This window comes from Ornithodoros turicata, unplaced genomic scaffold (genome assembly GCF_037126465.1).
Source record: "Ornithodoros turicata isolate Travis unplaced genomic scaffold, ASM3712646v1 ctg00001048.1, whole genome shotgun sequence".
Taxonomy (NCBI): domain Eukaryota; kingdom Metazoa; phylum Arthropoda; class Arachnida; order Ixodida; family Argasidae; genus Ornithodoros; species Ornithodoros turicata.
In genome coordinates, this window is record NW_026999447.1 from 264,706 (window position 1) to 290,263 (window position 25,558).

A 25,558-nucleotide genomic window follows, 5' to 3' on the forward strand; every position below is an offset into this window, starting at 1 on the left:
AATTGTGAAACCTGTATCTCCCAGCTAACTGTGCCCATGTCTTCCATCCACCATTCTCTCATGCAGCGAAAGGACAAGTACGGTGAATTTCGGTACCCATCTGACGATGTTATCACGATCTGTAGGAAAGCGGAAAGGCTGTTACGAAGGGCTCTCCTTCAAGAGGGCATATCGTCAAACACCCTTCTGCAAAGGGCACTCTTGCAGGTTATGGAGTCCACTTTGAACAGCAGTGTCTTTAGCCAAATACGGAGTGAGCACATGCTTGAACAGACATGCCTTGAAAATCACTTTTTTCACTTGATAAGGTCTGTTGCCCAGAGGTATTTAAGTATACGTATGCGTCATGCAGCCAAGACACGTGCAGAGGAGCTGCATAAGCGTAGGTGTCGCCAGCTTTTCACAAAGCTCACCCAATTCAAAGGGCAGTAGGCCATACTTGCAGAAGGTGTATCATTCGATACATTGGATATGTCATCATTGGGGTTTGTAAATAGTACCACGTTTTTGTATAGTTATATAGCTAAAGCTGTCAAATGCAACAAAATATTTTTTTTTATTCTGTATCACGTGAGCTACTTTTATGTCCTCCTGAGCCTTGTAGATGTTGTGTATGCCAATCATGCTGTGTAAATAGTGAAGTTCGGTTTAGTCAGGTTTACTTGTGTCACTGTGCAAATAACACACTCGCAGTTCTGTGTTATGTTCATTTTATTCTACCGTTTACACCCTGTCTATTTTTTTTAGAGGCCCTCGTTTGTTTATTTGCAGTTTAGACTGGTTTTGCACATTTTTCTGTATTCCAGCAGTCATCCTTGTCTAGATTTCGTTGCACCATTCAAAGGTGGAAACTGTGTCCTTATAGGTGTTATTGATCATGTTACTGAAGTCTTCAATGAAAGAAATCGAAGAAGAAATCTGCATACCCCCTAGAAGAGGACTTCGTTTGTCTTGCTTGGCGGTGTGAACGTCTTATTTTATCCGAACTGTAAGGAAACATATGGCTGTCCTCCTGTACTTGATTTGCTTCCAGTATGACTTAAGCTAATTACGACAGTCCACTAGAGGCAAATGAAGTTATAAAATGACAGGCAGAGGCGGAAATCGCGTTGTTTACACCGGGCTTGATCGCCGACCATGGGCGCCGCCATGTTTTCAGGCCACGACAAGATGGCGTCGACCAGCACGCTATCTCTATGGGTCGAATGTATTGTAGGGCACCCCTGTGTGTGCACCGCACCAACTCCTAACTCTGAGAGCTTAGTCACTTGTAGGGATATTCGGATGTTCCATGAAAATCGAATGGCGACTAACACAGTGTGAAACTTGCTAACTTTATGCAGGCACGAGGTACAGATGACACCAGCGACTACCCCTAATCACCCACAGCTGTGAAGGCTCTGAATAATAACAGGCTTGCCACTATAGACCTCTTTCTGCGGGCCAGGGAGCTCGAGCAAGCAAACATCTGCACCCAAAGTTAACAAGACGCGGAAGCTTAGCAGACGACGCAGCACTTTGAAATACACGGTCTATAGAGTTGTTCGCACTTGGCAATATGCACACCTTTTTCTGTGGGATTCTTGCAGGTTCTGTAACTTTCCTTTGTGCATTACCGCGTGGAACACCACGCAGAACCCGCTGAGGAAACTCTCTTGGATCCGTGGCCGCCTGGTCCCGAAATGGTGCCGCGCAAACTTCGCTGCAACGGCCCTATCGATATCTTTCTGTTCTATCGATCATCTGCTACTGGAACGCATCATCCATGACCGTGGCACCAGCCATGGCATCCATCATCGGAAACAACCAGCAAAACAACTCATGTGATCAGCGGCAGTCAACGCATGTGGCTTTATCTTGCCAACGACGGGTCCCGACAACTGCCGTTCTGACGTAGACTGTTTGCAAACAGCGATTGGTATATTCGGTGAAAGACGGAGACCGACGACGCATGGCTTGGATCACCGCCCATTCGCAAGTGCAAAGGACTTACCCTTGTAACATAGGCCATTCACAGTACTTTGGAGTTGACAGACGCACGTCTGCAGAAAGTTCGAAACACGCACACACACAAAAAACGTTATTTATTTTATATCGAATGGTAAGGTAACCTCACTCGTATTCTCGTTGCAGAAAATATAAGTGCCGTTTGTGAATATTATGCGCTCTCATGAATTTTCGAAGGACTCACACACGAAATTTCATAGTTTCGGATTCTCCAAGACTACGTGGGGTCATTTCCCACGTCCTGCGTCTGTCTCCCAGCAATCACCGCACGCATGCAGGAGAAAGCGTCTCAGCTGACGGGGGCATACCTGGGCAAACGTGTTTCTCCTCCAACGAAGCGCCACCTTGCGGAGCGCTCTTCAGCGACAGCAGGAGGGCGAATCACATCTAACACATTGGCGTTCGCGGTATCTTTGCATTGTGCTCGTCGTGCAAAATAGCTACCAAAAACGTCAACTGCGACGTAGTTGCAATGTGATTTATAGAAACTGGCACTGGGCAAAATTTTACCGTGTTACGCGAGCCGCTACGCGGGTCCAACTCGTTCTTTGCATGACATGGTTATATCGTATTTCTTCACATGATTTACTGTGTTTGGTAAGCCAGGCTGTTTCATAGCTTTGGGAAACTAGCAACCATTTCGTTTGTGATGCGAAGTGTGACGAGCAGAGGCACCTTGCCTAACCCCTTTTCTTTTTTTTTCTTTTTTTAAGTAGAATATCAAGCCCGCATTGCCTATGGCTTACTTTCGTTCTCTTTCTTGGACTAAGCGTATATTCCCCCTCCCTATAAACATCTAACCCAGAAACGTCATCATAACGTTGGTAGACAGGCCGAAACAGATCGGACGGGGAGAGCTGGTTTCCACGAATGGACACTTGTTCGCTGCCTCCTATTGAAAGAAAAGTAGAACCGATGATCGCGTCCCTTTCAGGGATCATCGTAATCCCCTAAAGCCCTTCGTTTGCGGGCGCGACCTTGTTCGCCAAATAGCTTCGAGTACAGTTCAACTCTACCAAACTAGTGGCGCTGACGAACACTATGACGTCATTTGTTTACAAACAGGGAGAGGTCTACTGTCCGTTACGGATTCATGGCAGTGCATAACATAAAACAAGGATGCATAATGTAAAAACCCCGGGACTAGGGAACACAAAGGGCCAGGCACAAACACGAAGTGGCAAAAAAGAAACTTCCTGTTGTGTCTGTCCATTCGTGTCCCCTAGTCTCAGGGTTTTACGTTATGTATCACCTTCACCAGCCCGCTTGCTTCCTAGCCTTTTTTTTTTTCACGAAAATGTATTCAACATGCAGGGACGCAACGTTCTTGTTGCTTTTTTAATTGCCTCCTCCAAAATACTGTTATCCGCCACACAGTGGTGTGAATTAATGCTGCTTGTGTTCCCTCACTTCTTACATATTGGATACCTTGGACGTAATAACCATATCGATCTGACTCTCCATCTCATGCACTCGTATACGTACAACACCTGGCTTCGCGTCCTGCAGCTTACGACAGAACATCCCGCAGAGGTCGCAAAAAAGCAAGCCGCCGAAGCGCTACTCGGTGTCTATGGGATTTCCCATGCATTTTCAAAATTGCATAGCGCCACAAGGGATTACTCGATTTTCATGAAATTGGTCTTGGATGATAGAATTAGATTAGCTCTACGTTAAAACTTTAACGAAGCTTTACGATATTTTTGTGAGGTATTGTTAGTTCACTAAAATTTGGGCTTGAAGACGTGTACGCGGTGGCGCCGCCTATTCGCTCGTGGGAACTCCGTAAACACACACACATACATACAAAACTGTACCCAAGCAGCACAATGTACTGAAAGTCGAGTACGTAGGGGTGGACGGCTAGGTGGAAGGCCTTAAACAGACTCATGACGGTAAAGAACATGGATAAGACACATACCGTCCACCCCTATTGCACCCGACTTTCAGTACATTGTGCTGTTTGGTAGTGAACGCGATTTTGTGACATGTGATAACAACAGCCGCGCCTTATCTAACCTTGCGCGCGATGGCTGGGTGCATGACATTTCGTGCGTCAGCTTTCTTTTGATGTTTGCGCTCCCTTCCATAAAGGAAAGGCCTGGCATAAACGACAGAGAAGCAGCAGCATACTCTCAACTTCAGGCACCATTCCTCCCCTGAAAATAGCCACTTTCCAGAAAGGATTTCGTCGCTCCTCGACTGATTCGGATTGAAACAGATTTCACTGGTGACAGACGAAAACGACGGATTTTGCGCCCACTTTTATAAACGCCATCTGCACTGGGAGAGGCATGTTGGGAAGGCTCAGAATTGCAGAAATGGTTGTTGGCAGAATGACTGGCCAGGAGAGCTGAACAACCGCTTCTTCGTAGCAGACGACTGCCGGTATCAAGTTTCAAATATTATAATGTATGTAGATCGAATCAAAAATGAGCAAAAATGTATGCATAAATAAAATGCAATTATATAATGCAAAATCCTACGTATAAAGGTCGTCTTTCTTGCTATTTTCTTGGTATCACGCTCTAAACTAGGCCTAGCGTTAGCGACCAAACATCCCATTTTCGCGTAAATAATGATAGCGGACCGAAAGTTGAAGCTAAATTTGCAGATGCTACATGAGGATACATACTCACAGTATGAAATTAAAGTAGTCTGTGAAAATTTTTTGTCACGAAATATCCGCCTTCGCCGTTCCAAGCTATCATCCTCCATCTTGGAGAAAATTTGGTGTCATGGCCGCTCCCATGGAAAACGGTAACCAATGAAATGCGCCTAAGTTTGGTTGACAAGTCGAGCCTCTTTTTCAGGCTCCTCCTAATGGCCAGACTCCGTTTGGTATACATGGCACTGCCGGAAGAGAGAGAAACTGTTTGAGAATTCGTCCTGGAGCACGTTGTTTGAGGCAGGGTGTCGAACCGAAAAAAATACGGCTTCGGTTCAGGTTCAGAAGTTTCGGTTCGGTTCCGGTTCAGCTCCGGAGCGCAAAGAATAACAATTCGAACCCGTTCATGCGAATTCATGAAGGTTCAGGTAGTATATAGTCAGGGAATCATCCGCACTCTCCGAAAATAACTTAAAATGTAGGGAACATGACGTGACGTCTTCTACAAAAACACCAGTATATCCCCAAGCAGCACAATGTACTGAAAGTCGAGTGCAATAGGGGTGGACGGTATGTGTCTTATCAATGTTCTTTAGTTTCACGAGTGTGTTCAAGGCCTTCCACCTACCCCTCCACCCCTATTGCACTCGACTTTCAGTACATTGTGCTGCCTGGGTCGTGTGTATGGAATGGCGGACCTGCGAACGACATGAAAACGAAAGAAGAAATGGGAAAACATTAGTCACTGCCATCACGCTATAAACGGTGGTACTGTCGCGCGAGACGGTGTCCGCAACTTTATACGTCAGTCTGGTCTTACAGAACAAAATAGCATACTGATGTATAAGCAGAGACACGAGTAAGGTTATCTTGATTTTGTGGTGATCGCGAATCCTTCCTTCAACGCCCGAACGAACACAACACTTGAGAACACACACACCCGAACGAACACAACAGAAAAGAAATGGCAACGTATTTATTTGACAAGCTGTAACAGATAATCAAACAATCAGCAGCGATGACGGCTTTGCCGGCCTTTACAGGGGCGTATTTTAATAACTGAGGAACCCACATAATGCCTTTCGTGTTTGTTCCGTCAATGCGCTTCTTTCCGCGTTTGTTCGTTGCCCCGGCGTCTACTAACCTAAACCATGTCCCACATGAATGGTCATCGGTAGGGTCCGGCGTCGGGAACTTGGCGCCCCCCCCTCGCCCGGCAGCAGCCGCAGTAGCACCCTCCTGCACCAACGGTTGGGTCGCCGCAGGAGGGAGACCCCCACGTATAGCTGTGCGTGGCTGTCCCGTGTCTCGGGAAAGGAGGTCATGGCAGTTGAGTGGACTCGGGGGTTTGGTTGGACCCTTAGGGGCCCCTCCGGGAAAGCAACACACTGCTTTGGCCCCTGCTTCCCATAGACGGGTGGTCCTGGAAGGCTCGGCCAGGACTATTCAGCTAGTCGCCATCTCCCTTTTCATTACTTTTTCTTTCTGCCCTCTCCTCTCTTACCCTTTCTCATTTCACCTTCTTTGGCAGCAAGGGTCAACCGTGTGCAGTTCTTTCACCTCTGGCGAAGCTGCACTTGGGTATAGTGCGAACGTACATGTTATCGCGTGGAGCGCGATCCCGTGGTTGGGTTCCGTGGTGGACGGCAGGGCATTTGCACAGAACATTGCATATTCTTTTATGGCATCATGTAACCCTAAAAGAAACGATAGGGACCGAAAACGGTTCCGCAGAGAAGGACAAGCAATGAATTTCTTAGAAACATCTGCGGAAACGTGGTTTCCAAAGTTTTTGATAATTCGTGCTGACAATGACACTGGTACTTTAGGCAAGTTATCATCGTTTGTGACAGCCAAGGTTATCGAACAAGCAATAGGGAAGTCGTATCAGGCCAGGAAGCTTCGTACAGGGAATATCCAGATTGAGGTGCAAACCAAGCAGCAGAGTACAGCTTTAGAGTCACTGAAACAGATTGGCGATATACCTGTGACGGTAACGCCTCACAGAACACTGAACACAGTGAAGGGCGTGATCTCTCAAGACGAGCTGCTGGACTGTCCAGAGTCTGAAATTGAGGACGGTTTGACGGAAGAGGGTGTTGTTTCTGCAAGAAGAATAACCATGCGCAGAGAGGGCAGAGAGATTCCCACAAAACATGTAATCCTTTCGTTTAGGCGTCACACACTCCCATCGACCATAAAAGCCGGCTATCTCAACTGTCACGTTAGACCCTTTATTCCCAACCCGAAGCGCTGTTTCAAATGCCAGCGCTTTGGGCACAGCTCACAGATTTGTCGGGGACAGACGACATGCCCCAAATGCTCTGGAAAGGACCACATGTCAGAAACCTGCCAGAATGACTTTAAATGTGTGAACTGCCAGGGTGGGAACCCAGTATATTCCAGGTCCTGCCCTCGATGGCAAGACAAAAAACAAGTCCTCAAGATTAGAACAGAACATAACATCTGATACAAAGCAGCTAAGGTCCAACTAGAGTTCCACAAGAAAGGTTCTTTCTCTGAGGTGGTGCGCAGGGGAGTGGCGCCCCTCAGATTGTCCGTGGAGACCCAAACCGTTGGGCCTCCACTCCACGCTCCCCAACAAAAGAAGAAGGACATGGAAATGTCCCCTCCTCCAGTATCTGCTCCCAGCCAAGTGGCTGGTAGTACTAACGAGGTGGCAACAGCTTCCGTAGAGGCTGCTGGCAACCTCTCCATCTGGGAGGGTAGCACTCAGTGCTCGCCTCTAAATGCAAGTCATAGTATGGACGTCGACGACGGTGACTGCTCGTCGCAGAAGTCGTCGTCGAGTCTTCCTTCTTTTTCCCAGGCTATGGAGAAAAGGGAAAAGGGCAGAGGCAGGGGCACAAAACCCAAAGATCAGCAAAGGGTACCTGCACCTAGAGTACAGCCCCCTCAACCACAATCCAAACATGAGAAGACAGTCAATGTCCGCACACATCCGAGGTACTGTGCAGTGTTATGCGCTTCTATTTCTTTTGCCCGTCCTTTTCCCTGCTATGGACCAGGTTATCTAGCAGTGGAATTGTCGAGGATTCTATTCCAATTTAGAAGATATTAAGGACATTCTAGACAAGAATAACACTATGTGTGCATGCCTACAAGAAACTTATCTGAGTGCACAAAACATGAATCCCCACAGGCACTATATCATGTTTAGGAAAGACCGCATGAACAGCGCACGAACAGCTGGCGGTGTGGCTGTGATCGTACCACGATCACTTCCGGCTCAAGCTATTTCTGTTGCAAGTGAGCTAGAAGCTGTTGCAGTCCAAATCTGTCTAAACAAACTTGTAACTGTCTGTTCTGTGTACCTCTCTCCTTCAGAAAGAATATTATAACCGGACATTGAGCAACTTCAGCAACTCCCACCTCATTTCATTGTCTTGGGAGACTTTAATGCACACAACTATCTGTGGGGGAGCTCTAAAGTCGATAGTTGGGGGAAAATGTTAGAGAGGATCTTACTTGCTCGACCCATATGTCTTCTTAACACAGGTTCACCAACATACCTCCATACAGCCACGCAATCTTCTTCCGCCATTGACTTGTCCTTTTGCAGCCCATCGCTGTTCCCAGACATTGCGTGGGCAGCGATGACAAATCCGATGGGCAGTGTTCACTTCCCAGTGAAGTTGACGTATGTTTCAAGTACAACAACACGTCAGCCTCGCTGGAAGCTTCGAGAAGCAAACTGGAGTTTATTCAAAGAACAATCAGAGTTCAGAGTTTACGTGTCGCCGCGTGTTCCTCTGTTCCTCAGCGTTAAGTCTGTGCTATTTCGCCATTGATAGATTGATTAGCTATTATTTCTCTATGTGTTGGATGGTGCGCAGGTTTGGCTCTCTATTAATTGTAGATGTTGATTGTGTTGTTTCTCGTTATTTCCTTACGTCTATGCTGTTCACTTAATAAGAAATTAAAAGTTGAGTAATGTTGGAATATGAAACTGAGATTCCCTATTGCGCACGAAATGTTATGACAGATATTTACGCTATTGCAAAGATGGTTCTCACGTCTCAGACTTTTTATAATACAATTTGTAATATGATTGTAGTCGTATTGATTAAGAATATCTTCTTTGTAGTGGTATAGATATTATTTCCTCTTGTCGCTCGTGTTCCGTGGTCTTCCATACATCTATCGGCACCCGTCTTCAACAAATCAGGTCAGATATCATTAGATCTGGTTGTTGGCTAGGAGCGTGCTATATGGTGAAGTTCATTTTTAACATGTCTATTTTCTGATGAGATTGATTTTTTCTTCTGATTTTCTGAATGATAGATTACTCTGTTGTTTTGATCAGGAATATCTTCGTTGTAGTGGTATATATTTTATTCACTCTTGTGTTCGTGTCGTTCTTTGTTCTGTTTGTTGGCTAGGAGCGTGCTATGTGGTGAAGTTCATTTTTAACATGTCTATTTTCTGATGAGCTACTGAATGATAGATTACTATGTTGTTTTGATTATGAATATCTTCTTTGTAGTGGTATAGATTTTATTTCCTCTTGTGTTCGTGTCGTTCTTTGTTCTGTTTGTTGGCTAGGAGTGTGCTATGTGGTGAAGTGGAATATCTTCTTTGTATTTGTATAGATTTTATTTCCTCTTGTGTTCGTGTCGTTCTTTGTTCTGTTTGTTGGCTAGGAGCGTGCTATGTGGTGAAGTGGAATATCTTCTTTGTATTGGAATAGATTTTATTTCCTCTTGTGTTCTTGTCGTTCGTGTTCTGTTTGTTGGCTGGGAGCGTGCTACATGGTGAAGTTCATTTTTAACATGTCTATTTCCTGATGAGTTTGATTTTTTTCATTTTCTGAATGATAGATTACTCTGTTGTTTTGATTAAGAATAACTTCCTTTGTAGTGGCATAGATTTTATTCCCTCTTGTGTTCGTGTCGTTCTTGTCGTTCGTGTTCCATGGTCTTCCATACATCTCTCGGAACCCGTCTTCAACAAATCAAGGCAGATAACATTATATCTGGTTGTTGGCTAGGAGCGTGCTATATGGTGAAGTTCATTTTTAACATGTCTATTTTCTGATGAGTTTGATTTTTTTTCATTTTCTGAATGATAGATTACTCTGTTGTTTTGATTAAGAATAACTTCTTTGTAGTGGTATAGATTTTATTTCCTCTTGTGTTCGTGTCGTTCTTGTCGTTCGTTTTCCATGGTCTTCCGTACATCTCTCGGAACCCGTCTTCAACAAATCAAGGCAGATAACATTATATCTGGTTGTTTGCTAGGAGCGTGCTATATGGTGAAGTTCATTTTTAACATGTCTATTTCCTGATGAGTTTGATTTTTTTTCATTTTCTGAATGATAGATTACTCTGTTGTTTTGATTAAGAATAACTTCTTTGTAGTGGTATAGATTTTATTTCCTCTTGTGTTCGTGTCGTTCTTGTCGTTCGTTTTCCATGGTCTTCCGTACATCTCTCGGAACCCGTCTTCAACAAATCAAGGCAGATAACATTATATCTGGTTGTTGGCTAGGAGCGTGCTATATGGTGAAGTTCATTTTTAACATGTCTATTTCCTGATGAGTTTGATTTTTTTTCATTTTCTGAATGATAGATTACTCTGTTGTTTTGATTAAGAATAACTTCCTTTGTAGTGGCATAGATTTTATTCCCTCTTGTGTTCGTGTCGTTCTTGTCGTTCGTGTTCCATGGTCTTCCATACATCTCTCGGAACCCGTCTTCAACAAATCAAGGCAGATAACATTATATCTGGTTGTTGGCTAGGAGCGTGCTATATGGTGAAGTTCATTTTTAACATGTCTATTTCCTGATGAGTTTGATTTTTTTTCATTTTCTGAATGATAGATTACTCTGTTGTTTTGATTAAGAATAACTTCCTTTGTAGTGGCATAGATTTTATTCCCTCTTGTGTTCGTGTCGTTCTTGTCGTTCGTGTTCCATGGTCTTCCATACATCTCTCGGAACCCGTCTTCAACAAATCAAGGCAGATAACATTATATCTGGTTGTTGGCTAGGAGCGTGCTATATGGTGAAGTTCATTTTTAACATGTCTATTTCCTGATGAGTTTGATTTTTTTTCATTTTCTGAATGATAGATTACTCTGTTGTTTTGATTAAGAATAACTTCTTTGTAGTGGTATAGATTTTATTTCCTCTTGTGTTCGTGTCGTTCTTGTCGTTCGTTTTCCATGGTCTTCCGTACATCTCTCGGAACCCGTCTTCAACAAATCAAGGCAGATAACATTATATCTGGTTGTTGGCTAGGAGCATGCTATATGGTGAAGTTCATTTTTAACATGTCTATTTTCTGATGAGTTTGATTTTTTCTTCTGAATGATAGATTACTCTGTTGTTTTGATTAAGAATAACTTCTTTGTAGTGGTATAGATTTTATTTCCTCTTGTGTTCGTGTCGTTCTTGTCGTTCGTTTTCCATGGTCTTCCGTACATCTCTCGGAACCCGTCTTCAACAAATCAAGGCAGATAACATTATATCTGGTTGTTGGCTAGGAGCATGCTATATGGTGAAGTTCATTTTTAACATGTCTATTTTCTGATGAGTTTGATTTTTTCTTCTGAATGATAGATTACTCTGTTGTTTTGATTAAGAATAACTTCTTTGTAGTGGTATAGATTTTATTTCCTCTTGTGTTCGTGTCGTTCTTGTCGTTCGTGTTCCATGGTCTTCCATACATCTCTCGGAACCCGTCTTCAACAAATCAAGGCAGATAACATTATATCTGGTTGTTGGCTAGGAGCGTGCTATATGGTGAAGTTCATTTTTAACATGTCTATTTCCTGATGAGTTTGATTTTTTTTCATTTTCTGAATGATAGATTACTCTGTTGTTTTGATTAAGAATAACTTCTTTGTAGTGGTATAGATTTTATTTCCTCTTGTGTTCGTGTCGTTCTTGTCGTTCGTTTTCCATGGTCTTCCGTACATCTCTCGGAACCCGTCTTCAACAAATCAAGGCAGATAACATTATATCTGGTTGTTGGCTAGGAGCGTGCTATATGGTGAAGTTCATTTTTAACATGTCTATTTCCTGATGAGTTTGATTTTTTTTTCATTTTCTGAATGATAGATTACTCTGTTGTTTTGATTAAGAATAACTTCTTTGTAGTGGTATAGATTTTATTCCTCTTGTGTTCGTGTCGTTCTTGTCGTTCGTTTTCCATGGTCTTCCGTACATCTCTCGGAACCCGTCTTCAACAAATCAAGGCAGATAACATTATATCTGGTTGTTGGCTAGGAGCGTGCTATATGGTGAAGTTCATTTTTAACATGTCTATTTTCTGATGAGTTTGATTTTTTCTTCTGAATGATAGATTACTCTGTTGTTTTGATTAAGAATAACTTCTTTGTAGTGGTATAGATTTTATTTCCTCTTGTGTTCGTGTCGTTCTTGTCGTTCGTGTTCCATGGTCTTCCATACATCTCTCGGAACCCGTCTTCAACAAATCAAGGCAGATAACATTATATCTGGTTGTTGGCTAGGAGCGTGCTATATGGTGAAGTTCATTTTTAACATGTCTATTTCCTGATGAGTTTGATTTTTTTTCATTTTCTGAATGATAGATTACTCTGTTGTTTTGATTAAGAATAACTTCTTTGTAGTGGTATAGATTTTATTTCCTCTTGTGTTCGTGTCGTTCTTGTCGTTCGTTTTCCATGGTCTTCCGTACATCTCTCGGAACCCGTCTTCAACAAATCAAGGCAGATAACATTATATCTGGTTGTTGGCTAGGAGCGTGCTATATGGTGAAGTTCATTTTTAACATGTCTATTTCCTGATGAGTTTGATTTTTTTTCATTTTCTGAATGATAGATTACTCTGTTGTTTTGATTAAGAATAACTTCTTTGTAGTGGTATAGATTTTATTTCCTCTTGTGTTCGTGTCGTTCTTGTCGTTCGTGTTCCATGGTCTTCCATACATCTCTCGGAACCCGTCTTCAACAAATCAAGGCAGATAACATTATATCTGGTTGTTGGCTAGGAGCGTGCTATATGGTGAAGTTCATTTTTAACATGTCTATTTCTGATGAGTTTGATTTTTTCTTCTGAATGATAGATTACTCTGTTGTTTTGATTAAGAATAACTTCTTTGTAGTGGTATAGATTTTATTTCCTCTTGTGTTCGTGTCGTTCTTGTCGTTCGTGTTCCATGGTCTTCCATACATCTCTCGGAACCCGTCTTCAACAAATCAAGGCAGATAACATTATATCTGGTTGTTGGCTAGGAGCGTGCTATATGGTGAAGTTCATTTTTAACATGTCTATTTCCTGATGAGTTTGATTTTTTTTCATTTTCTGAATGATAGATTACTCTGTTGTTTTGATTAAGAATAACTTCTTTGTAGTGGTATAGATTTTATTTCCTCTTGTGTTCGTGTCGTTCTTGTCGTTCGTTTTCCATGGTCTTCCGTACATCTCTCGGAACCCGTCTTCAACAAATCAAGGCAGATAACATTATATCTGGTTGTTGGCTAGGAGCGTGCTATATGGTGAAGTTCATTTTTAACATGTCTATTTCCTGATGAGTTTGATTTTTTTTCATTTTCTGAATGATAGATTACTCTGTTGTTTTGATTAAGAATAACTTCTTTGTAGTGGTATAGATTTTATTTCCTCTTGTGTTCGTGTCGTTCTTGTCGTTCGTTTTCCATGGTCTTCCGTACATCTCTCGGAACCCGTCTTCAACAAATCAAGGCAGATAACATTATATCTGGTTGTTTGCTAGGAGCGTGCTATATGGTGAAGTTCATTTTTAACATGTCTATTTCCTGATGAGTTTGATTTTTTTTCATTTTCTGAATGATAGATTACTCTGTTGTTTTGATTAAGAATAACTTCTTTGTAGTGGTATAGATTTTATTTCCTCTTGTGTTCGTGTCGTTCTTGTCGTTCGTTTTCCATGGTCTTCCGTACATCTCTCGGAACCCGTCTTCAACAAATCAAGGCAGATAACATTATATCTGGTTGTTGGCTAGGAGCGTGCTATATGGTGAAGTTCATTTTTAACATGTCTATTTCCTGATGAGTTTGATTTTTTTTCATTTTCTGAATGATAGATTACTCTGTTGTTTTGATTAAGAATAACTTCTTTGTAGTGGTATAGATTTTATTTCCTCTTGTGTTCGTGTCGTTCTTGTCGTTCGTTTTCCATGGTCTTCCGTACATCTCTCGGAACCCGTCTTCAACAAATCAAGGCAGATAACATTATATCTGGTTGTTGGCTAGGAGCGTGCTATATGGTGAAGTTCATTTTTAACATGTCTATTTCCTGATGAGTTTGATTTTTTTTCATTTTCTGAATGATAGATTACTCTGTTGTTTTGATTAAGAATAACTTCTTTGTAGTGGTATAGATTTTATTTCCTCTTGTGTTCGTGTCGTTCTTGTCGTTCGTGTTCCATGGTCTTCCATACATCTCTCGGAACCCGTCTTCAACAAATCAAGGCAGATAACATTATATCTGGTTGTTGGCTAGGAGCGTGCTATATGGTGAAGTTCATTTTTAACATGTCTATTTTCTGATGAGTTTGATTTTTTTCTTCTGAATGATAGATTACTCTGTTGTTTTATTAAGAATAACTTCTTTGTAGTGGTATAGATTTTATTTCCTCTTGTGTTCGTGTCGTTCTTGTCGTTCGTGTTCCATGGTCTTCCATACATCTCTCGGAACCCGTCTTCAACAAATCAAGGCAGATAACATTATATCTGGTTGTTGGCTAGGAGCGTGCTATATGGTGAAGTTCATTTTTAACATGTCTATTTCCTGATGAGTTTGATTTTTTTTCATTTTCTGAATGATAGATTACTCTGTTGTTTTGATTAAGAATAACTTCTTTGTAGTGGTATAGATTTTATTTCCTCTTGTGTTCGTGTCGTTCTTGTCGTTCGTTTTCCATGGTCTTCCGTACATCTCTCGGAACCCGTCTTCAACAAATCAAGGCAGATAACATTATATCTGGTTGTTGGCTAGGAGCGTGCTATATGGTGAAGTTCATTTTTAACATGTCTATTTCCTGATGAGTTTGATTTTTTTTCATTTTCTGAATGATAGATTACTCTGTTGTTTTGATTGAGAATAACTTCTTTGTAGTGGTATAGATTTTATTTCCTCTTGTGTTCGTGTCGTTCTTGTCGTTCGTTTTCCATGGTCTTCCGTACATCTCTCGGAACCCGTCTTCAACAAATCAAGGCAGATAACATTATATCTGGTTGTTGGCTAGGAGCGTGCTATATGGTGAAGTTCATTTTTAACATGTCTATTTTCTGATGAGTTTGATTTTTTCTTCTGAATGATAGATTACTCTGTTGTTTTGATTAAGAATAACTTCTTTGTAGTGGTATAGATTTTATTTCCTCTTGTGTTCGTGTCGTTCTTGTCGTTCGTGTTCCATGGTCTTCCATACATCTCTCGGAACCCGTCTTCAACAAATCAAGGCAGATAACATTATATCTGGTTGTTGGCTAGGAGCATGCTATATGGTGAAGTTCATTTTTAACATGTATATTTCCTGATGAGTTTGATTTTTTTTCATTTTCTGAATGATAGATTACTCTGTTGTTTTGATTAAGAATAACTTCTTTGTAGTGGTATAGATTTTATTTCCTCTTGTGTTCGTGTCGTTCTTGTCGTTCGTTTTCCATGGTCTTCCGTACATCTCTCGGAACCCGTCTTCAACAAATCAAGGCAGATAACATTATATCTGGTTGTTGGCTAGGAGCGTGCTATATGGTGAAGTTCATTTTTAACATGTCTATTTCCTGATGAGTTTGATTTTTTTTCATTTTCTGAATGATAGATTACTCTGTTGTTTTGATTAAGAATAACTTCTTTGTAGTGGTATAGATTTTATTTCCTCTTGTGTTCGTGTCGTTCTTGTCGTTCGTGTTCCATGGTCTTCCATACATCTCTCGGAACCCGTCTTCAACAAATCAAGGCAGATAACATTATATCTGGTTGTTGGCTAGGAGCGTGCTATATGGTGAAGTTCATTTTTAACATGTCTATTTCCTGATGAGTTTGATTTTTTTTCATTTTCTGAATGATAGATTACTCTGTTGTTTTGATTAAGAATAACTTCTTTGTAGTGGTATAGATTTTATTTCCTCTTGTGTTCGTGTCGTTCTTGTCGTTCGTGTTCCATGGTCTTCCATACATCTCTCGGAACCCGTCTTCAACAAATCAAGGCAGATAACATTATATCTGGTTGTTGGCTAGGAGCGTGCTATATGGTGAAGTTCATTTTTAACATGTCTATTTCCTGATGAGTTTGATTTTTTTTCATTTTCTGAATGATAGATTACTCTGTTGTTTTGATTAAGAATAACTTCTTTGTAGTGGTATAGATTTTATTTCCTCTTGTGTTCGTGTCGTTCTTGTCGTTCGTGTTCCATGGTCTTCCATACATCTCTCGGAACCCGTCTTCAACAAATCAAGGCAGATAACATTATATCTGGTTGTTGGCTAGGAGCGTGCTATATGGTGAAGTTCATTTTTAACATGTCTATTTTCTGATGAGTTTGATTTTTTCTTCTGAATGATAGATTACTCTGTTGTTTTGATTAAGAATAACTTCTTTGTAGTGGTATAGATTTTATTTCCTCTTGTGTTCGTGTCGTTCTTGTCGTTCGTGTTCCATGGTCTTCCATACATCTCTCGGAACCCGTCTTCAACAAATCAAGGCAGATAACATTATATCTGGTTGTTGGCTAGGAGCGTGCTATATGGTGAAGTTCATTTTTAACATGTCTATTTCCTGATGAGTTTGATTTTTTTTCATTTTCTGAATGATAGATTACTCTGTTGTTTTGATTAAGAATAACTTCTTTGTAGTGGTATAGATTTTATTTCCTCTTGTGTTCGTGTCGTTCTTGTCGTTCGTGTTCCATGGTCTTCCATACATCTCTCGGAACCCGTCTTCAACAAATCAAGGCAGATAACATTATATCTGGTTGTTGGCTAGGAGCGTGCTATATGGTGAAGTTCATTTTTAACATGTCTATTTCCTGATGAGTTTGATTTTTTTTCATTTTCTGAATGATAGATTACTCTGTTGTTTTGATTAAGAAAACTTCTTTGTAGTGGTATAGATTTTATTTCCTCTTGTGTTCGTGTCGTTCTTGTCGTTCGTTTTCCATGGTCTTCCGTACATCTCTCGGAACCCGTCTTCAACAAATCAAGGCAGATAACATTATATCTGGTTGTTGGCTAGGAGCGTGCTATATGGTGAAGTTCATTTTTAACATGTCTATTTCCTGATGAGTTTGATTTTTTTTCATTTTCTGAATGATAGATTACTCTGTTGTTTTGATTAAGAATAACTTCTTTGTAGTGGTATAGATTTTATTTCCTCTTGTGTTCGTGTCGTTCTTGTCGTTCGTGTTCCATGGTCTTCCATACATCTCTCGGAACCCGTCTTCAACAAATCAAGGCAGATAACATTATATCTGGTTGTTGGCTAGGAGCGTGCTATATGGTGAAGTTCATTTTTAACATGTCTATTTTCTGATGAGTTTGATTTTTTCTTCTGAATGATAGATTACTCTGTTGTTTTGATTAAGAATAACTTCTTTGTAGTGGTATAGATTTTATTTCCTCTTGTGTTCGTGTCGTTCTTGTCGTTCGTGTTCCATGGTCTTCCATACATCTCTCGGAACCCGTCTTCAACAAATCAAGGCAGATAACATTATATCTGGTTGTTGGCTAGGAGCGTGCTATATGGTGAAGTTCATTTTTAACATGTCTATTTCCTGATGAGTTTGATTTTTTTTCATTTTCTGAATGATAGATTACTCTGTTGTTTTGATTAAGAATAACTTCTTTGTAGTGGTATAGATTTTATTTCCTCTTGTGTTCGTGTCGTTCTTGTCGTTCGTGTTCCATGGTCTTCCATACATCTCTCGGAACCCGTCTTCAACAAATCAAGGCAGATAACATTATATCTGGTTGTTGGCTAGGAGCGTGCTATATGGTGAAGTTCATTTTTAACATGTCTATTTCCTGATGAGTTTGATTTTTTTTCATTTTCTGAATGATAGATTACTCTGTTGTTTTGATTAAGAATAACTTCTTTGTAGTGGTATAGATTTTATTTCCTCTTGTGTTCGTGTCGTTCTTGTCGTTCGTGTTCCATGGTCTTCCATACATCTCTCGGAACCCGTCTTCAACAAATCAAGGCAGATAACATTATATCTGGTTGTTGGCTAGGAGCGTGCTATATGGTGAAGTTCATTTTTAACATGTCTATTTCCTGATGAGTTTGATTTTTTTTCATTTTCTGAATGATAGATTACTCTGTTGTTTTGATTAAGAAAACTTCTTTGTAGTGGTATAGATTTTATTTCCTCTTGTGTTCGTGTCGTTCTTGTCGTTCGTTTTCCATGGTCTTCCGTACATCTCTCGGAACCCGTCTTCAACAAATCAAGGCAGATAACATTATATCTGGTTGTTGGCTAGGAGCGTGCTATATGGTGAAGTTCATTTTTAACATGTCTATTTTCTGATGAGTTTGATTTTTTCTTCTGAATGATAGATTACTCTGTTGTTTTGATTAAGAATAACTTCTTTGTAGTGGTATAGATTTTATTTCCTCTTGTGTTCGTGTCGTTCTTGTCGTTCGTGTTCCATGGTCTTCCATACATCTCTCGGAACCCGTCTTCAACAAATCAAGGCAGATAACATTATATCTGGTTGTTGGCTAGGAGCGTGCTATATGGTGAAGTTCATTTTTAACATGTCTATTTTCTGATGAGTTTGATTTTTTCTTCTGAATGATAGATTACTCTGTTGTTTTGATTAAGAATAACTTCTTTGTAGTGGTATAGATTTTATTTCCTCTTGTGTTCGTGTCGTTCTTGTCGTTCGTGTTCCATGGTCTTCCATACATCTCTCGGAACCCGTCTTCAACAAATCAAGGCAGATAACATTATATCTGGTTGTTGGCTAGGAGCGTGCTATATGGTGAAGTTCATTTTTAACATGTCTATTTCCTGATGAGTTTGATTTTTTTTCATTTTCTGAATGATAGATTACTCTGTTGTTTTGATTAAGAAAACTTCTTTGTAGTGGTATAGATTTTATTTCCTCTTGTGTTCGTGTCGTTCTTGTCGTTCGTTTTCCATGGTCTTCCGTACATCTCTCGGAACCCGTCTTCAACAAATCAAGGCAGATAACATTATATCTGGTTGTTGGCTAGGAGCGTGCTATATGGTGAAGTTCATTTTTAACATGTCTATTTTCTGATGAGTTTGATTTTTTCTTCTGAATGATAGATTACTCTGTTGTTTTGATTAAGAATAACTTCTTTGTAGTGGTATAGATTTTATTTCCTCTTGTGTTCGTGTCGTTCTTGTCGTTCGTGTTCCATGGTCTTCCATACATCTCTCGGAACCCGTCTTCAACAAATCAAGGCAGATAACATTATATCTGGTTGTTGGCTAGGAGCGTGCTATATGGTGAAGTTCATTTTTAACATGTCTATTTTCTGATGAGTTTGATTTTTTCTTCTGAATGATAGATTACTCTGTTGTTTTGATTAAGAATAACTTCTTTGTAGTGGTATAGATTTTATTTCCTCTTGTGTTCGTGTCGTTCTTGTCGTTCGTGTTCCATGGTCTTCCATACATCTCTCGGAACCCGTCTTCAACAAATCAAGGCAGATAACATTATATCTGGTTGTTGGCTAGGAGCGTGCTATATGGTGAAGTTCATTTTTAACATGTCTATTTCCTGATGAGTTTGATTTTTTTTCATTTTCTGAATGATAGATTACTCTGTTGTTTTGATTAAGAAAACTTCTTTGTAGTGGTATAGATTTTATTTCCTCTTGTGTTCGTGTCGTTCTTGTCGTTCGTTTTCCATGGTCTTCCGTACATCTCTCGGAACCCGTCTTCAACAAATCAAGGCAGATAATATTATATCTGGTTGTTGGCTAGGAGCGTGCTATATGGTGAAGTTCATTTTTAACATGTCTATTTTCTGATGAGTTTGATTTTTTCTTCTGAATGATAGATTACTCTGTTGTTTTGATTAAGAATAACTTCTTTGTAGTGGTATAGATTTTATTTCCTCTTGTGTTCGTGTCGTTCTTTGTTCTGTTTGTTGGCTAGGAGCGTGCTATGTGGTGAAGTTCATTTTTAACATGTCTATTTTCTGATGAGTTTGATTTTTTCTTCTGATTTTCTGAATGATAGATTACTCTGTTGTTTTGATTAAGAATAACTTCTTTGTAGTGGTATATATTTTATTTCCTCTTGTGTTCGTGTCCCATAGTCTTCCAGGGTCTCTGCTGTTCACAGTTAATTACATACAACTATTAGAGCTTCCCGCTATTGCACTGATGGTTCTCACGTATAGGAATATTAGACTTTTTATAATACAACTTGTAATTTTGTTTGTAATCATATTGATTAAGAATATCTTCTTTGATTAAATGTGGTGATCGTTTCTCGTTTTGATATGGTGTAGCTATTATTTCCCTACACGCCTATGATTGGTTCTATATTAATGTTATGTGCTGATTCGAATTATTTCCTTATGTCTGCGCTATTCACTTCATAAGAAATTAAATTTGTGTCATATTGGAATATTAAACTTAGCTATCATGCTCCGAATTACTTACATCTATCAGGTTCTCACGTCTCAGAGTTTTTATAATAAAACTTGTAATTTTGATTGTAATTGCATTGATTAAGAATATTTTAAATGTGCTATCCCTTCTGATTCATTGAAAACTTGTGTGATTACAGTTAATAAAAAATATTGTATTTGATCTGTGATACCTATTCAATGCTATTGTATCATACCTTTAATAAGTATTGTTACATGTATTGTGTTCCTTCTGCTTCAGGTTTTTGGTTGGTTCCCGTTCACGCAGAGTCATAACATAATTCCTAATGACTTTAATAAATATATTTTCACTTGTACTTTTGTGTATGGCTATCCTTTGCATGTCTATGCATGTAAAAATATATGAAGTCGGCCCACGCATGACCAAAGAAGTCTGCCCAGGCTGAAAAATACGCTACGATGAGCGCACGCGCAGCCCTCCCCCGCCGATAAGCGCGCGGACAACCCTCCGCACACGCGCCGCGCGGGGAAAAATACGCGCAGGGCTCAGGGCAGGGGTCAGGGGTCCAGGATTCTAACTCTCACCTAAGCTTACACTGCCCGCCCTTTACTACTAGTATCTTTTAAGGGAATGTCGATCGACGACACCGACAATTGTATTACCAATGTTATGTTGGAAGCTGCTGTTCAAAGTATCCCGCAGACCTCCTCCCGTCTACCTAGGCATTCAAAGCCATGGTGGACAAAGGACTGTGAGGACACACGGAAGCAACAAAATCGCGCTTGGGGTGTCTTTCGTAGGTTTCCCACAGCACAGAACCTCCTAACTTTCAAAAAGGCACGTGCTAATTCAAGGTGGACACGGCGCCATGCCAAACGGTCCTCCTGGCGCAATTTTGTCTCGTCTTTAACGCACAAGACCCCATCAAAGATAGTGTGGGACAGAATCAGAAAGATCAAAGGAGAGTACAGAAGTTTTTCTGTCCCTCTGCTAGAGGTAAATGGAATTCCATGCAGGAGCCTAAATGAACAAGCTGATGTATTGGGTCAGCACTTTCACAATATATCAAATTCCTCCCATTACACAGACAAATTCTTAAGTGTCAAGCGACGTGAAGAACAGCGAATTGTCACAACAACGGGAGATGGGAACTGTGCATATAACCAACCTTTCACTGCCCGTGAGCTCCTGCAGGCACTATCATCAGTAAATGTTAGTGCTCCGGGCCCAGACCGAATCACCTACTCCATGCTTGTCCATTTCTCAGAAAAATCCAAAGAAGTTTTTCAATGACGTCTGGGGTAGTGGTCAAATGCCGTCAGCATGGAAGGTCGCGACAGTAATTCCTCTCCTGAAACCAGGAAAGGACCCATCAAACCCTACAAGCTATAGGCCCATTGCTCTCGCTAGTTGTATTGGAAAAACTTTTGAGAGAATGGTTAATAAAAGGCTGGTGTATTACCTCGAAGTGAATAACAGCCTATAATCAATGCGGTTTTCGACCAAGAGAGAAACTGATGTTCTGAGGCTGGAACAAACATAGAAGGGACAGATACAAACAAAGCCTCAAATTGCCTAAGAAATCAACGATGAAATATGAAAGTCACTGAAAAGGTTAGCCAGCTGTAGGGATCGAACCCACATCTTCTGGATTACCGGTCCAGGGCTCTACCAATTGAGCTAAGCTAACACGCCTCTCCAGCGACTTTCGGGGTGCGTCGTCAGTTTGTCGTTCCTTCAGATGACGTTTTACTTTTACATCTAAGTTGAGTCATTTACAGATTTAGATTTTGGCGCTCTATGGTCTCAGTCGCTTTTGCGCCAAAAACCTCAAATTATCATCATTATCATCATCGTCATTGATAGGGCCCGTAGCGGTGCACGCGCCTAACACTGTGATTTACTACATCACTTTTGTTGTTATTGCTAAACATCACGGTACTATTACCATTGTGGCTCAGTGGTTAGCGTGCTGGTCATGTCACGTCGAGTCTGGGAGGTACCCGGATTCGAATCCCGGTGCCGGCTGTCCTGTCTTGGGTTTTTCCTGGGTTTTCCTCAGACGCTTTCAGACATATGTCGGCACAGTTCCCTTAGAAGTCGCCCCAGGACGCACATTCCCCGTCAGTCGTGACGTTGCCCACCTCTATTAGGCCAACAAGGCGAGCCCCTTCATCAGCAGCACCACCATTGTTATTGCTAATTTCTCTACATGAGGAAACCACTAAAGAGGAAGCGCAAGTGCGAAGAAGGACAACACTTGAGGGTTATTAAGCTTCAGGTGTTTAGCAGAATTCCGAGGAAGTGTGAATTCGCAGTGGCGATATCCCTTGCTTAATATGAAATTGTGCAGACTCATCGTGTTGTTGTCATGAGCGCGATGCGTGCGCACTCAGGTGGAGCAGAGGGCATTCGCGTTCCCGGCACTTTTTAGTCCAAAAGTGAAACAGCTGTTTCACCTTTGGACAATAACACATGTTACATATTAGCATGTGTTAACATGCATGTTCGACATATTAACACCTATAATTAAAATGTTACAGACATTGAGTAGTTGCTCACCTTATTTGCTCAAGTATGCTTTCACATATATGTCAGGTGATGTGGTGCAAATGCTGTATCGCCTTTTCTTTGGTGTGCTTGACATCAGGCACCAATTTCTGAAAAGAAATAAGGTTAGAGAGATTTCATCAAAGGGTGAGCTAGCTGCTAAATCACACAGTGAATGTTGTGTAAGAGTAACTTCTTGTGTGCACTCATCAATTAATTAAAAAGTGCATCTGGGTTCTTCGCAGTAATAGCATGATCTATATTTAAAAACAAACAGTTTTATCTGTTAGCAGTGCAGCAACAATCAACAAACATCTGTTACCTGTCCAAGCGATGACTTAAATTTGCCAACACATGTAATTTCCGACATAAAAAGATCATTGATTCATTCTAACCTTCCTTAGCCATTGGTAAACGAGCAAACTTATTTTAGTGATTGATGTTTCTCAGTAGCCAAAGGCATCGCGATAAACCAACACATACAGTGGAAAATAACTATTCTGAGGCTGGAACAGACGGCAAAGACACACTCAACAAAGCCTCAATGCTTAGAACATGGATAGTTCAAAATATAGCAGGCCACTACCGGGCTCTTTCTTTTTTGACAGCTTGCAACTGCCCACCCATGATTGACATCCACATCTGTTGATCCTAGAATGCAACACCATTTGTGCACTGGCGGTGAAACAACGCAACAACAGTAATCGACATAAACATAAGGAAACGGAAAGATTACTTTCGAATTCCTGTCCGCTGCGCCAATGTAAAGAAACCAGACCATTCTTGTCCGTTCGTAGCCAGGGTCCGCACTCTCTGCTTGTGCCCCCTATCGCTTTATTCCTCGTTTTCTTCGGCGCCCTACAATACATACACAACTCGGGGTGTAGTTCCGTATCGGGACCACTCGTTTTTAAAAAAATACTGAAACGGTTAGGAAAGTAAATATCGCATAGAAGTGGAAGAAGATCATATACTGAATCTAGAAATGTAAGAATTATAAAATTCTGTGGACTAGAAGTTTTTTTATATGCATTTAAACAACCCCATCTGATTCACTTTTAGCGCAGGAGAAACACGGCAATGCTATGCCTAACGGATTTGAAACTTGCCGTCTTCCGAAAGGTAGGGTCGTTGAAATGGGCTAAAACACCTGACTTTAGTGAGGTTAGGTTAAGTTAGGTTCTACAGATTGGGGGGTCTGGGGGTCCCGGTGTGCACCCCCCCCCCCCCCCCCCCCCAGGCACGCACTAGGCGGTGCGGGCGTCGAGACTGTGCCTCGGGTTAGGTCAGTAAAGTCCTCAGCCAAGATGCCGCATCGCCATCAAGAAACCGGCGATAAAATTTAATTCTTATACGTTTTATGCAATATAGAGGCACATTCCTGTTGAATTTCGTTCTAATTACTTCCTCTTTCACGTAAAAGCGTTAGATTTTTGTTTTTATTCGTTGTTCTTTAAAAAAAGCCAGTTGTCCCGATACGGAACTACATCCACAACGCGAAACACAATATTCTTTTGCACAAATATCTATCACATTTATGCAGACAAAGCGCTGGAGGAACTGAATCCTGCACCCATACAGCGAAGGTACACCCACTGCATTGAAGATATGTGATAGAGCACGCGAAACACAAAAGACGAGAATACAACGCCCTGGTGTTAGTTTAACGTGAATAAGTAACACGAAACGAAAAAAATAATAGGTTACCGGCAAGGTCGAAGCTGGTCCGGCAAGTTGTACGACTTGTAGTTACGGCACGGTGTAGTACAGTATATAAGAGGCACGGCACTGGCACAACAGCTTTTGCGTCGTCAGACGAATAGCGAACAGAAAAACAAACTTGACACACGAGATGCAATATCTTCCCGATTAAACTCAACGATAACTTAGACATGAATTCAACACAAGAAACCACGACGAAAGGGCAGCACGCCGAACGCTACTTTGTTCTTTTGTTCTACATGGTTGCTAGACGCAGCGGTTTGAAACCGAAACAAACGACTTTAATTACTTTCCACAGTGCTGCTTTTTATGTTATTGAGCCGACAAATTCCGTATGAGGACGTGAATCAGGAAAGATCAAGAATGCCTTGAGTTTTTTCGATAATGAAGCGAGTGTTTTTGTTTTGTTTTTCGTTTTTTTTTAAATTGAGCGACGGTGGTGATAATGGTGAAAGAGCTCGCCGTTGTCGACTTCACAGAAGTGTGCAACGTCACGACTGACGGAAATGTGTGTCCTGGGCCGCATTCTAAGTGAACTGTTCCGACATAAAATCGGAGTGACGAAATGAACTGACGAATCCCTGACGGATTTCTACCCATCCATATTGATCTGTGATTCGTCAGTTTAGCAACGCTGACGTCTCGACGTTAAAGATTCAGAAAATCAAAAAGCTTCCATATCAGAGCGACTTACTCGGATTGATTGCAACTAGCGTATAATTGATTAACCATGTAATATCATGTTTGAAGTAGCGCATTACCGGTAATGCGTTACAAAACTGCGGGAGTGCGTAATTCATTATGATTTCCAGACCCAAGTGTGCATACAGCGTGTAATGTATAATGCTATTATATTCTTGACGGCTAATGTAACTCTGTTAGCAACTTAAAGACGATGTCATGACCCAGTAATTGCATACTGTACAAAAGTAACGATTTAGTAATGCATTATACAGATTAATAAGTGACGCAACTAATTACTTTTTTAAGGTTATGAGTAAAACTAACACATCTCTGATCTCATTAGGACACTACTCCAGTTCGGAATGTGATCCGTAATCAGTGTACACTGGATTACATCCAGTACC

At 40.9% G+C, this 25,558-nt stretch overlaps 1 long non-coding RNA gene across 2 annotated transcripts; it reads right to left on the reverse strand.

Moving 5' to 3' along the window:
- Nucleotides 1-21,083: 21,083 nt before the first annotated feature.
- On the reverse strand, nt 21,084-24,658 carry LOC135376158 (uncharacterized). 2 transcript variants are annotated; one of them, XR_010417560.1, is made up of 5 exons: nt 24,456-24,658; nt 23,485-23,606; nt 22,761-22,858; nt 21,661-21,726; nt 21,084-21,549 (listed from the first exon to the last, which is right to left on the reverse strand). It is a non-coding gene; the product is annotated as an uncharacterized LOC135376158 (long non-coding RNA). The 2 variants fall into 2 exon arrangements; XR_010417561.1 differs by lacking the exon at nt 23,485-23,606.
- Between the last annotated feature and the right edge of the window lie 900 nt (nt 24,659-25,558).